Genomic DNA, 10,885 nt, shown 5'->3' on the forward strand with positions numbered 1-10,885 from the left:
CTTCTACCACATTGCCTTGTTTATTAACGTGCATTTTAAGATTGAGTTAATTGCTGTTTTGAAGTGTTTTTGAGAGCAAAAGTGTTTTCAGTCTGTGTTTCAGAAAGTTAAAAAAATACTGGTGCAAGCATGATTGCCTGCTATTAATTAGTACTTCCAGTGATTATTTGAGTTGCAAATGTCATTTAATAAATTTATTACAGGCATTTTATTCTTCATCTTGGGATTCTATAGTCTCAACAACATTGGGATTTTGGTTATTTTGTTAGATTAATTTTTTTAAAAATTTATAATGTATGTGGGTTTTAGAAATTGTCTGCACACTTTACATTGTTCTTTAGAGCACGTGTGAGTGACTTCATCCCATCCCCTTTGCTGCTATTCAGTGTAATGACTCTCCAAGTTATACTCCTGTTGGAAATGGTTCTTAATTTAGAAGACCACTTGTACTGTGTGGTGGCAAAGTGTTGGGCAATCATTGTGTTGTATTGTTCAATACTATGAATTCATTTTCTAAAACATAATGCATAAAAATTGCCTAGGAGTTGAAAAGTTCAAGTATTTCATGCTTTCAGAGTTATTTTGAGAGACCTGCATGTACACACTTATGTAACCATGTGTGCTTTCAGGAGCCAAACCTCAATTTGTAATTTTCAGAGTAGATCTTCACTTTAACAGTGTTCTGATTCATATGAAAGATAGCATGCGTGCTTATGCAGACTCCTCGTGTGACAGCACTGTCTGGAAACTGTTCTGACTGCTAAACATTTTCCAGAAGAAGAAGTATCCAACAAAATAAAACCTTTCAGGGCATTTCTGCAGCTTTATACTGCAGCATGTTACGGTGATCGTGAAAATACTGCAATGCACCAAGGGTGTACTAGAACAAGCTTTTACTTAAAGGTTAAAGGGAGATATTATCGTCCCCTCCCCCTTCCCAACATGTAGGCAGTATTTTAATCAAGTTCTCATGGTAACAAACATAGCAATTTAAAAGTGCTGGAACCACCAGAAAATTGGTCTTTTTTATGTGCTTGAGATGGGGGTGTGAAATCAATACAACTGCAGTGGTATTCGTTATTGCAGGTCCTGTAATGCAGGAAAGATGCCATAAAAGGCGTTACGTTAGTGAAATCAGAAAACAAACGCCCTAAAAGTGCCAGTCTTCTGACTTCTTTTCCAGGAAATGGATGATTCTAACAACAGTCTGCAAGTAGGGATGCTTCCAAATTTCCCTCCTCCTCCAAATACGGCTCTTGATTTAGCTGTTCTGATTTACCTGGCCAGGTCATGGAGCAATGTTGACGCATTTGCTTTCTCCCAGCTTGAAATGTGTAAATTTGTACATATGTGTGTTTGATGGTTGCGTGTGTTACCCTCCTTGAAATCTGATGTGAAGATCTCTTGCAAACCTATGTATGTGGAGAGCTGAATTTCACTGCTCTTTGCTCCCCAGTGAAACTTGATATTTATTCTTTATTTAAAAAAAACAAAGTATCACTGTGTGCAACAGTGCCCTTGTGATATATGCTCTTAACAACTGTTACCCTGTACATACCGGATCCTGTCTGATCTCAGAAGCTAAGCAGGGTCAGGCCTGGTTAGTACCTGGATGGGAGACCGCATGGGAATACCGGGTGCTGTAGGCTTATACCATAGTTTTTCGAGACTGAAGGTTGCCAACCATTCCAGCTGGTTGACAAAGAAAGATAATCTGTTGCTACTGCCTTCCTTGTAGCATACTTGCAGAAAATGTTTCTGAGCATGCTCAGAAGTGTCTTTTCTCCTTCTGTAGCCAGGCAAAGGGAAGCCCTGTAATGCTACAGAGATGGGACCTTTCCCATCTTTCTCTTTCCCACCAGATGGGACCTTTCCCTTTCCCACCACTGTTCCCTCCCCCTTGTAATGGTAATATTTATAAATGGTTGGCAACCTTCAGTCTTGAAAGACTATGGTATAAGCCTACAGCACCCGGTATTCCCAGGTGGTCTCCCATCCAAGTACTAACCAGGCCTGACCCTGCTTAGCTTCCGAGATCAGACGAGATCAGGCATGTGCAGGGCACAAATATTTACATATTGTAAAGGGAAAAGGAATAGACTAGAAGGGCTGGACATCTGTGGAACTGACCCAACTCAAAATGAATCACTTTTTAAAATCAAATTTTCTTTGTATTTTGGAGCCCTCTTTTCAAAACATTGTGACATCTGTAAGTGGGGCAGACAGAGCATGGGGTCTTGATCTACTCCCCTTTGGAAAAAAAATAACCTTTGTCTTTTTTTGTAACATTGAATGAATAACTATTTACAGGTTTCAGAAGTATTAATTAGCTTTCAGAAGTCTTCATAACATGAATGTTTCATGTTTCTTTGGCTTCTAAGGTGAGAGGAGAAGAATAACCAGGATAAGAGATCCAGAGGTATGATAATTATCAACCTACAATATCTTACTTTATGCAAGTCTAGGTATATGCAGACCTAGAGGAGATAAAAAGCAATTGTGAACAACCCAAGGAGGAGACTGAACATAGAGTGCTATCCAACTGGTATTGTCCAGAGTAGCACAGGAACAGATTCTCTGTTTTAGTGTCGACGGCAACCTTCACCTGGACAAAAAGCCTCTGACAGTGTGAACTAGAAGTTACAACTTAAAAAAAAACAACTACAATAGTTGTTTTTTTTAAGTTGTAACTTCTAGTTCACACTGTCAGGCATACAATCAAGATATTGGGGTCCCTCTAGGCCTGCATGACTTTACATCTACCAAGTCAAAATTTTTAAAGCATTTTAACAAACAAAATACCTAAAACAGGATTGAACGGCGGAAGAAACTGATATTGGAAAAATAAAGCATTTAGTCATACAAATGCAATTTGATTATTTGATTATTGAACCACACATTTTGAACATGCTGCTACTTTTTGAGGTTAGAGATTCGGTTTGGGTTCAAGGCAACCAAATGATTTTCAGTTTGGGGGGTAACCCTCTCTGAACCAGCTTTGGAATTTAAGTTCAGCTAGGCTACTTGATTTGTGGTTGTATACAGCTTATGATCTTGGAAGTGGGAAGTATGATCGAAGACATCAGAAAGTATAAATGGGAAAGTGTTTACATAGCAAAATAAATAAATGGTTCCCTAGCCCCAAAAGGGCTCACAATCTAAGAAGAAGCAGTAGGAACACTAGCTAACTTTGGAAAACATGCTGTGCTAAGATGAAACGGGATAGCTGCTCTCCCCCCCACTAAACCTCATTTAAAAGTGCTTCTTTGCCCTCTTAGAGCTATTTTGCCACAAAGCATTTCAGGATTGCTGTACACTTGCTTCTTCAGCTGAGGGCTACTCAGTGGAAACAGAGCAGAGAGAGGGCACTGTGTCTGATCATCAACACCATATTTTATTTATAAAGTGGCTAAAATTAGCAAGCACTGTACAGTAAATTTACAAAAAAGACAGTTCCCAGCCTGCAATCTAAACTGACTGGTGTAACATGAAGAATAAGGAAAGTGGGAAGAAAGGAACTAAAAAGAAGTGCAAAAGAATGGATTTACATGTCACATACTGTCACTGCTTAAAAAGTGATACAAGAAAATGCAAAACAGAACGAGCAGGTTTTTAAAAGCTTTCCAGAAAGAACATAGAAGAAATATGGATATTAAGAGGGACATAGTTGTGGGTGCCAGGAGCAGCCAGAACAACTGACTGAAGGCAAGACAACAATGTGGAAACAGGAGGCCTAAGCAGGACATTGATTGAGCTGAGTATAAAGAATACTAGAGCCCCTTTTGGAGAAATCACAACATACTGATACCACTTTTGCTACTACTGCACTACTAAAAATAGAAAAGTCAAATTAGCTGAGAAAGACGAACCTTTGATAGACCAATAAGAAGGCTATTAAGTATCAAGATGAGAAATAGCCAAAACACATGACCTGGAACAGTCGTGTCTGCTCTGCATCAGGTTCCTCAGGCTTTTCCCACACCTGTGGCTGCAGCTTCTAGCCCAGCCAATGTGTAGTCCATTTATTTCAGTAGGTCCTTTAGTTAGAATGTGGGATCCATGGATATGGGAGAATGATTAAGCTCTGGTCATGCTAAAGCAAATAACGCTCACAGGAATTTTAGACAAACTGAAGATGAATTCTGTTAGAAATGATACAGAGGAGTATAGCCATTTACAGAGGAGTATAGCCATATACAGAGGAGTATAGCCGAAGTATAGCCATTTTCACTGAGGAGAGTCTAAAATTTAATCTAACAGAACTACTCAAGACTCACAAAAGTCAGTCGAAAAGATAGTCTTGCCAGGGTGATGACAACTAATCCTTTTTTTGCAGATCTGTCATGAATAAGTACATGTTAGGCCTAGGTTAGCATGTGAAGCCTGAACCAAACTAAAACAGTGTAACGGAGAAGTTGGTAGCAGTTCCCAGCTGCAAGAATGTGAGTAAATAAACAAAAGAATTGTTGTCTCTCCTTTGCTGGCCAGAAAGGACAGACAACAAGAATTACAACCCATTGGAATGTTTAGCACCTTAACAGACAGAGAGGCGCCTTATCAAGCGTGATTGAGTGCAGCTGTGGATCTCCAGTTGAGAGGGAAAAAGAACTATGAGGGGTTAGCAACCAGGCCAACTTCGAGAAGGTTCTGTTCCTCAAGGGTTCTGATTGGACAGTCTAATAAGTATGAAGTCATCTCAGTACTATTAGCATAAGAAGTATAATAATGAGTGCCCCAAGGGGTGTGCGGGTTTCTTCTTGGACAGAGTTTGGGGACAACATCCTGCACGCTTGGAGCTCCATTGTCCATCATGGGCACCTGGCCTCATAGGTAGCCCTGGAGCTAAGAGATCTACAAGAGTAACTGACCCAGGTGAGAGATAGGTATTGAGATAGCCAGCTAGCTTTATTATTTTATTGCTGATATGCTTCCTAGATGTTTATGCCTCTAGTATTTACTGCCTTATGGTAGAGTGTGTAACCTTATGTACTTAATAAACTAAAATATCTTTTACCAAGTTGTTTCATTGTCTGTTGGGGACAAAGGTTCAGAATCCTGCCTAGCCGTTCAGCAAGCTACCAAGTGCTCATTGAGGTCTAGTAACTTGAGGACTGAAGCTTTAATTGGAGAAAGAACTCAGTGCCTGCAAGGGATAGAATTAAGCATAGAGGGTCTCAGTGTCCCTCAAATGAGGCACTGGCACGTACAGGGTAGTGGCAGTACTACTTAGCAAAGGGCCTTGAGGGCTTTAGAGTTCGAAAACCAAGAACGCTGAGCACCCAACCCCCCCCTTTGTTTACGCCAAGATCATGAAAGATATATTCATCTGTGAGGTTACAGAGTTATAATTAATGATGTTGCATTAAAGAGGAACCTTCACATTTCCCTAAACAAGGCTTCTGCAAAGCTATGACTATTACTCTGCCTGAGGAAAACAAATGGAGACCTCAATGAACTACTTAAATCAGGAGTGCTCAAACTTTCAACTTTAGGGATGCTGGACCTTTAACAAGTGTATAGAAGAGAGAATTTCAGCAGGTGCAGCTTGTCATCTGTGGGATAACAAGTTGCACCTGCTGCAATTCTCTCTTCTATACACTTGTTAAAGGTCCAGCATCCCTAAAGTTGAAAGTTTGAGCACCCCTGACTTAAATCAAAGGGAAGAGCGGGTTAAGTTTTTTTTTTTCCAGAAGCCAATTTAAAAAATAGAATCAATCATTACATATTGCCACATTTTAACTTAATCTTTAATTTTAATATTTCAGTTTAACATAATCTCAATCAGTACAGAAACAGAATATCTGATTTTCCCCCTTGTAGTGATTATTATGCAACTAAAAACTAATTTCCAAATGTTGCCCCCCCAAATCACTGAATTAATAAGAATTAATTAATTGAGTCTGAAGTCCTGTGCACACTTACGTGGAATTAAACCTTGCTAAACTTCATAACATTTATTCCAAGTAAATGCGCATAGGATTGCATTGTAAGACAACTAGTGACATCATCAACGCAAGAAGATGCAACCTTTTTGTTTGTTTCTGTTCATGGCATAGAAGGGGGAAAAAGAATTCTAATGGTATAGGTTCAAATGATTCACATCAGCCTCTCTGAGAGCAGTAACTTCTGCATCAAGGACTTATTTGCACATTTTTTTCCTGAAGTCTTTTGGGAAATCTAGGAGTTGTGCACACCATCTTGGCAAACTGATACTTGACTTTTAAATTCTGTTTTCAAATTGCTTTGCACAGCCCCACTAAGATTGGTGAGATTGTGGGTTGAGCATAAATGAGCATAAATGTGGGTTGAGCTCATGGTCATGGTGAAGTGTTTCTCAGCTTGCGACTCAGTCCACATTTACCACGATGGTACTGCTTAACTAGCTTGAACAACTTGAACTTTCAGATTGATGTAGTTATGTGCACATAACTAAGGATTGCATCTGAGTTGCATTATTATTAACTTTTAAAGCTTCCCCCCCCCCCCGAGTCCCATTGGGGGTGAGAGCATGTGAAATTTATTCTGCATTTTGATGAACCAGGCTTTGAATATTAAAATGTCCCCAACTTGAATGGGCCAGCAGGGAACGCTAATGATCCACTATATTTCAAATCAGCCTTGTGGATCATAACTTAGAACAGTGGTCTTCAACCTTTTTCATGCCACAGCCCCAATAAATAAGAGACTGGGGACCTGCCATTGTTCCTGCCCCTTCCCAGGACCATATCTGCCCACCCCTGCCCCATTGCCGCCCACTCCCGGCCCTGTTCCTCTCTCCCAGCTTTGTTCATTGTAACCAAATTTTCTTATTAGAGAGAGCATATATATTTATATATATATATACACACACAGTCTCCTGGTACCTGAAGGGGCACAGATACCCCCCTTTATCTGGTGGTGCTCTGGTCCAGTGGCCTTCAACCTTTTTCATTCCTGTAAGTTGCCATGACTCCACAACTGAGTCTTCGCAACCCCACTGGGATCCTGACCCCAAGGTTGAAGAACGCCGACTTAGAACATGATTTCATGAATGTTGCTAGCAGTTGCCATAGTTAATGTGAAGTAGTATCCTTCATGCTTAATATGGCAAAACGTTTACATTCTGTAATTTTCTTGGGATAAAATAATATACCTTACGTTCACTCCATTTGTAATGTTTTCACATATCTTTTAAAACAACGAGCATGATAATTATGATAATTATTTTACACTTGAACCGGTCGTGACATGTACTTTATTTTTAGAGGTTTTTATTTTTAGCTGAGTAAGATTTTACAGTTTTGCTTTGTTCATTTCTGTGTTGCTGTTTATTTAGGCTATCAGTTGGTGCTAGTAGATGAATGATGATTAACTTCGTATACAAAGGTTTGGATAAACCGCTCCAGCAGAAGTCTAGCAGTCATAATTAGCAAGCCATAAAAAAAGATCAACCCCCTTTCAGAAAACTACATGAGAAGGCAAAAGAACTTCGCTTGCCTAAAGAGATGGGAAAGTGAGTGCATGGTTACTGGCCCAGACATGTCAGACTTGGAATGTGAAGGAATCCCAACTGATAAGTGTTATAAAGTCTGAATACAGAATTTTTCATTCAGCTCATCTCACCGAGGGCAAGTATCATCTTTCAGGCAGAGACAATCCCTTTGGGTCAGAGCTGAGGTCACTGACGGGGCAGTCTCTTTGCTTGAAGTGAAAAAGAAAATGCACAAGAGTTCATTCTGTGCCCGCAGCATCCACTTTCGTACATATATAATTAGTATACAGCATCCCATTGCAGGTGGGGGGTTCTCTCTTTCACGTTGGAGCCCTGTGGATTTATAATCCAGGTCTTCTGAAATGACTTTTCAGACGTCTGTCTGTCTGTCCACTTGCCTTTTTCTGGGCGAAACCATTATTTTTCCTATTCTGTGTATCTGCCAAGCCTGTTTATCTATAAACAGTCTTTCTTTTTATCTGCCAAACCTTTTCACTGTTCATATGCCCTAGTGTTACGTGCCACATGTAATGTATTAATTTAGCAAACATGGGCCTTTCTACAGCACCATTTGCTGCTGACAGAGACCTGCTTATGTGGTTGCACAAATCTTTGTGAGTTTTAGCACAGTAACGTAGCCTGTAAAATGCTCCCCCCCCCCAATACGCAGCTTTGAGTGATGTGGAAATAAATAATGTTGTAATATTGTGTGTACAAGGGCTTTGGCTAGGATGCCTCTTTGGTTCTCAGAGTTGACAGGAGCTAACTACGCAGCAAGGGTTCTCTACTTCTGTGATGTAATTATTTTTGGAGGGATTTTAATGAAAGCTGAAGTCAGAACTGGGATCACAGTGAAAAATACTGTGTAGGTCAGCAAAGTGCCTACTTAATTCTACAAACCCCAAAGGAAATACAGTACATTCTTATAATGAGCAGAAAACCAAGGCTATATGTTTACTATTATCTCTGGTACTATGGTGAATTATTAAAAGCTAGAAGACTTAAGCCAAATCCAGCTGGGTCTGAATCTCTTAAATAGCTCTTGGCAAGGGCTTATTAACTAAACAGATGCTTGCATAGCACAACCAACCTCAAGCATGAAAACAATATTGTTATAGTTACAGAGAATTTTCACGGGTTTCAAGTCCTGAGGCAAATAGGAATGACTAAGATCTGGACCACCTGACCTCACTGTGGGAACTTCCCCCATCTGCACTAATGCTATCGTTTGTCATGGCCCCAAAACTGGAAATCTGTCTTGAGGACAGCATTGGGCCTTTAGTCTACGTGGCATTTTCCAGAGTAGCATCACCCAAAGATGGGTTCTTGCCCTAAAAAGTTTACAATTTAAATTGGGTTGGGGGCAATGAACACAACTGAGGAAGGGAAGGGAAGAGATAAAGAGTGACAAGTAATGAATGGAAGGAAAGGCAGTTACACATTTATGCTTTGTTTAAGTTGCGGGTGAGGACTGTGGGGTTAAATTCATGGAAGAGGTAAATTTGGGAAGTTATAATGTCAATTATTGTTTGAGAGTTGCACAAGTAAAATCCACAGTTTACTGTCAATACAAAAAGAGTGCAGTTTGCAAAGAATTCATTCAGTTTTCCATTAGTATTGTGTTGGACTGGTTTTTGATATCTGGGCATGAGGGAAAGAATAATCTCTAATATTACCACTGAAATGTTCCTGTGTCATGTATTTCGTGTTTAGTGATTGGGGAAAGGAGCAGTATGGAGTGGCAACTTGAGAATACGTACAGCTGTTTGATGTCATTAAAACAGCAAGCCTAAAAAGAAAGACATTTCAGCTTTTGCTGTTTTTCAGTGTGGACTCATCTCATATGGAGAACACAATGTACATAAGAAATAGTTATCCTCTAGTAAGGCTAATTTATGTTTCATCATTGAGCTGGCTCCACAGGCCTTGTGGGCCTGTGGGCCACAAACCTGAGCCTGGCCAACCCCAGGGCAGTGAGGGTCTGCTGCTGCCTCTGCCCCCCCTCCCCACCAGCTGGCAAGTTTATCAGGAAATCATGGGGTAGCAGTGGCAGCATGGGACCATCATCTTCCTCCCCCAGTGCCACTTTGCAATTCCAGGTGCCCTCAATGCTGCATTTGGAATGGCATCGCAGAATTGTTAAGTAGTATCAGGGAGAGAGAGAGAACAGTCCACTGCTGCCGTTGCTCCCACTGCCTCCTAGTACCTCTCACCATTAGACCTTAGGCCTCTTGCTGGCTTATGGAGGGGGAGGTTAGTGGGAACAGTGACAGCAGCAGACCGCTTCTTCTTCCCCCTGCACCGTTTTACAAATCCTGCTGCTCCTACTTTCCACCCTTACCGAGTCACCTAGCTGGAGCCCAGTGGAGACTCTACCCAGGAGGCAGTGGGGGAGTAGGTGGGAGCAGAGGTTTTGAGTCCTCCTTCATGATGCTACCTATAGCTATAGCAGCAGCTGTGAAGGAGGATTATTGTCCCTCCGCTGCCTTGTTCCCAGGCTTTTCAGGAGTAGCTGGCATGTGAGGACCATGGCTTGGGGGTGTGCGTGGGTGTCTCACAATGCTTTTACCTGAATGGTTGGCAACCTTCAGTCTCGAAAGACTATGGTATAAGCCAGGGGTGTCCAAAGTTTTTGGCAGGAGGGCCACATCATCTCTCTGACACTGTGTCAGGGGCCAGGGGAAAAAAAAAAGAATTAATTTACATTTAAAATTTGAATAAATTTACATAAGTTTGCATAAATGAATATATTAAAGATGAACTTATATGAATGAATGAAGGTCTTGAAATAGCTCAAGGCCTATAAAGGGCCTTGCACAAAGCAAGGCTGGCCTTTCCTTTGCTACTGCTACTGCATCAGAGACGTGAAACAGCAAGCGGTGGAGGAAGACCTCATCCCACAGCTCACGCAAGAAGTCAAACAGTCGCCCTCATGCTGAGAGCACTTGCATTGGGCCAGTGTGGGCTCCAACAAATCTCCGGAGGGCCAGAGGCTCATTGGGGGCTCCCTGAGGGCCACATTGAGAGGCCTTAAGGGCCGCAAGTGGCCCCAGGGCTAGGGTTTGGGGACCCCTTGTATAAGCCTACAGCACCCGGTATTCCCAGGTGGTCTCCCATCCAAGTACTAACCAGGCCTGACCCTGCTTAGCTTCCGAGATCAGACAAGATCGAGCATGTGCAGGGTAACAGATATAAAATGATGCCACCACTATTTGGCACCATTTACAAATTTCAGGTCCCGATTATGGCATAATTTATGTAAAGTTAAAGAATTCTGTAAAAGTTAGGAAGAACTTCCTGACACTACAAAGTACTCAACAGTGAAACAGTCTGCTTCGGAAGGTGGTAGACTTTCCATCATTGGAAATCTTTAAGCAGAGGCTGTATAGCCATCTATCAGAGCTGCAGTAGCTA

The 10,885-nt window shown here is 41.3% G+C and overlaps 3 pseudogenes; 1 reads left to right on the forward strand and 2 right to left on the reverse strand.

Moving 5' to 3' along the window:
* The first annotated feature begins 1,532 nt into the window (after positions 1-1,532).
* Positions 1,533-1,649, forward strand: LOC136637356 (5S ribosomal RNA; annotated as a pseudogene).
* Positions 1,650-1,959: 310 nt separating this feature from the next.
* LOC136637561 (5S ribosomal RNA) lies at positions 1,960-2,075 on the reverse strand (annotated as a pseudogene).
* An 8,476-nt stretch (positions 2,076-10,551) lies between these two features.
* LOC136637088 (5S ribosomal RNA) lies at positions 10,552-10,668 on the reverse strand (annotated as a pseudogene).
* Between the last annotated feature and the right edge of the window lie 217 nt (positions 10,669-10,885).

The sequence above is a fragment of the Tiliqua scincoides genome, chromosome 1 (genome assembly GCF_035046505.1).
Source record: "Tiliqua scincoides isolate rTilSci1 chromosome 1, rTilSci1.hap2, whole genome shotgun sequence".
NCBI classification, from domain to species: domain Eukaryota; kingdom Metazoa; phylum Chordata; class Lepidosauria; order Squamata; family Scincidae; genus Tiliqua; species Tiliqua scincoides.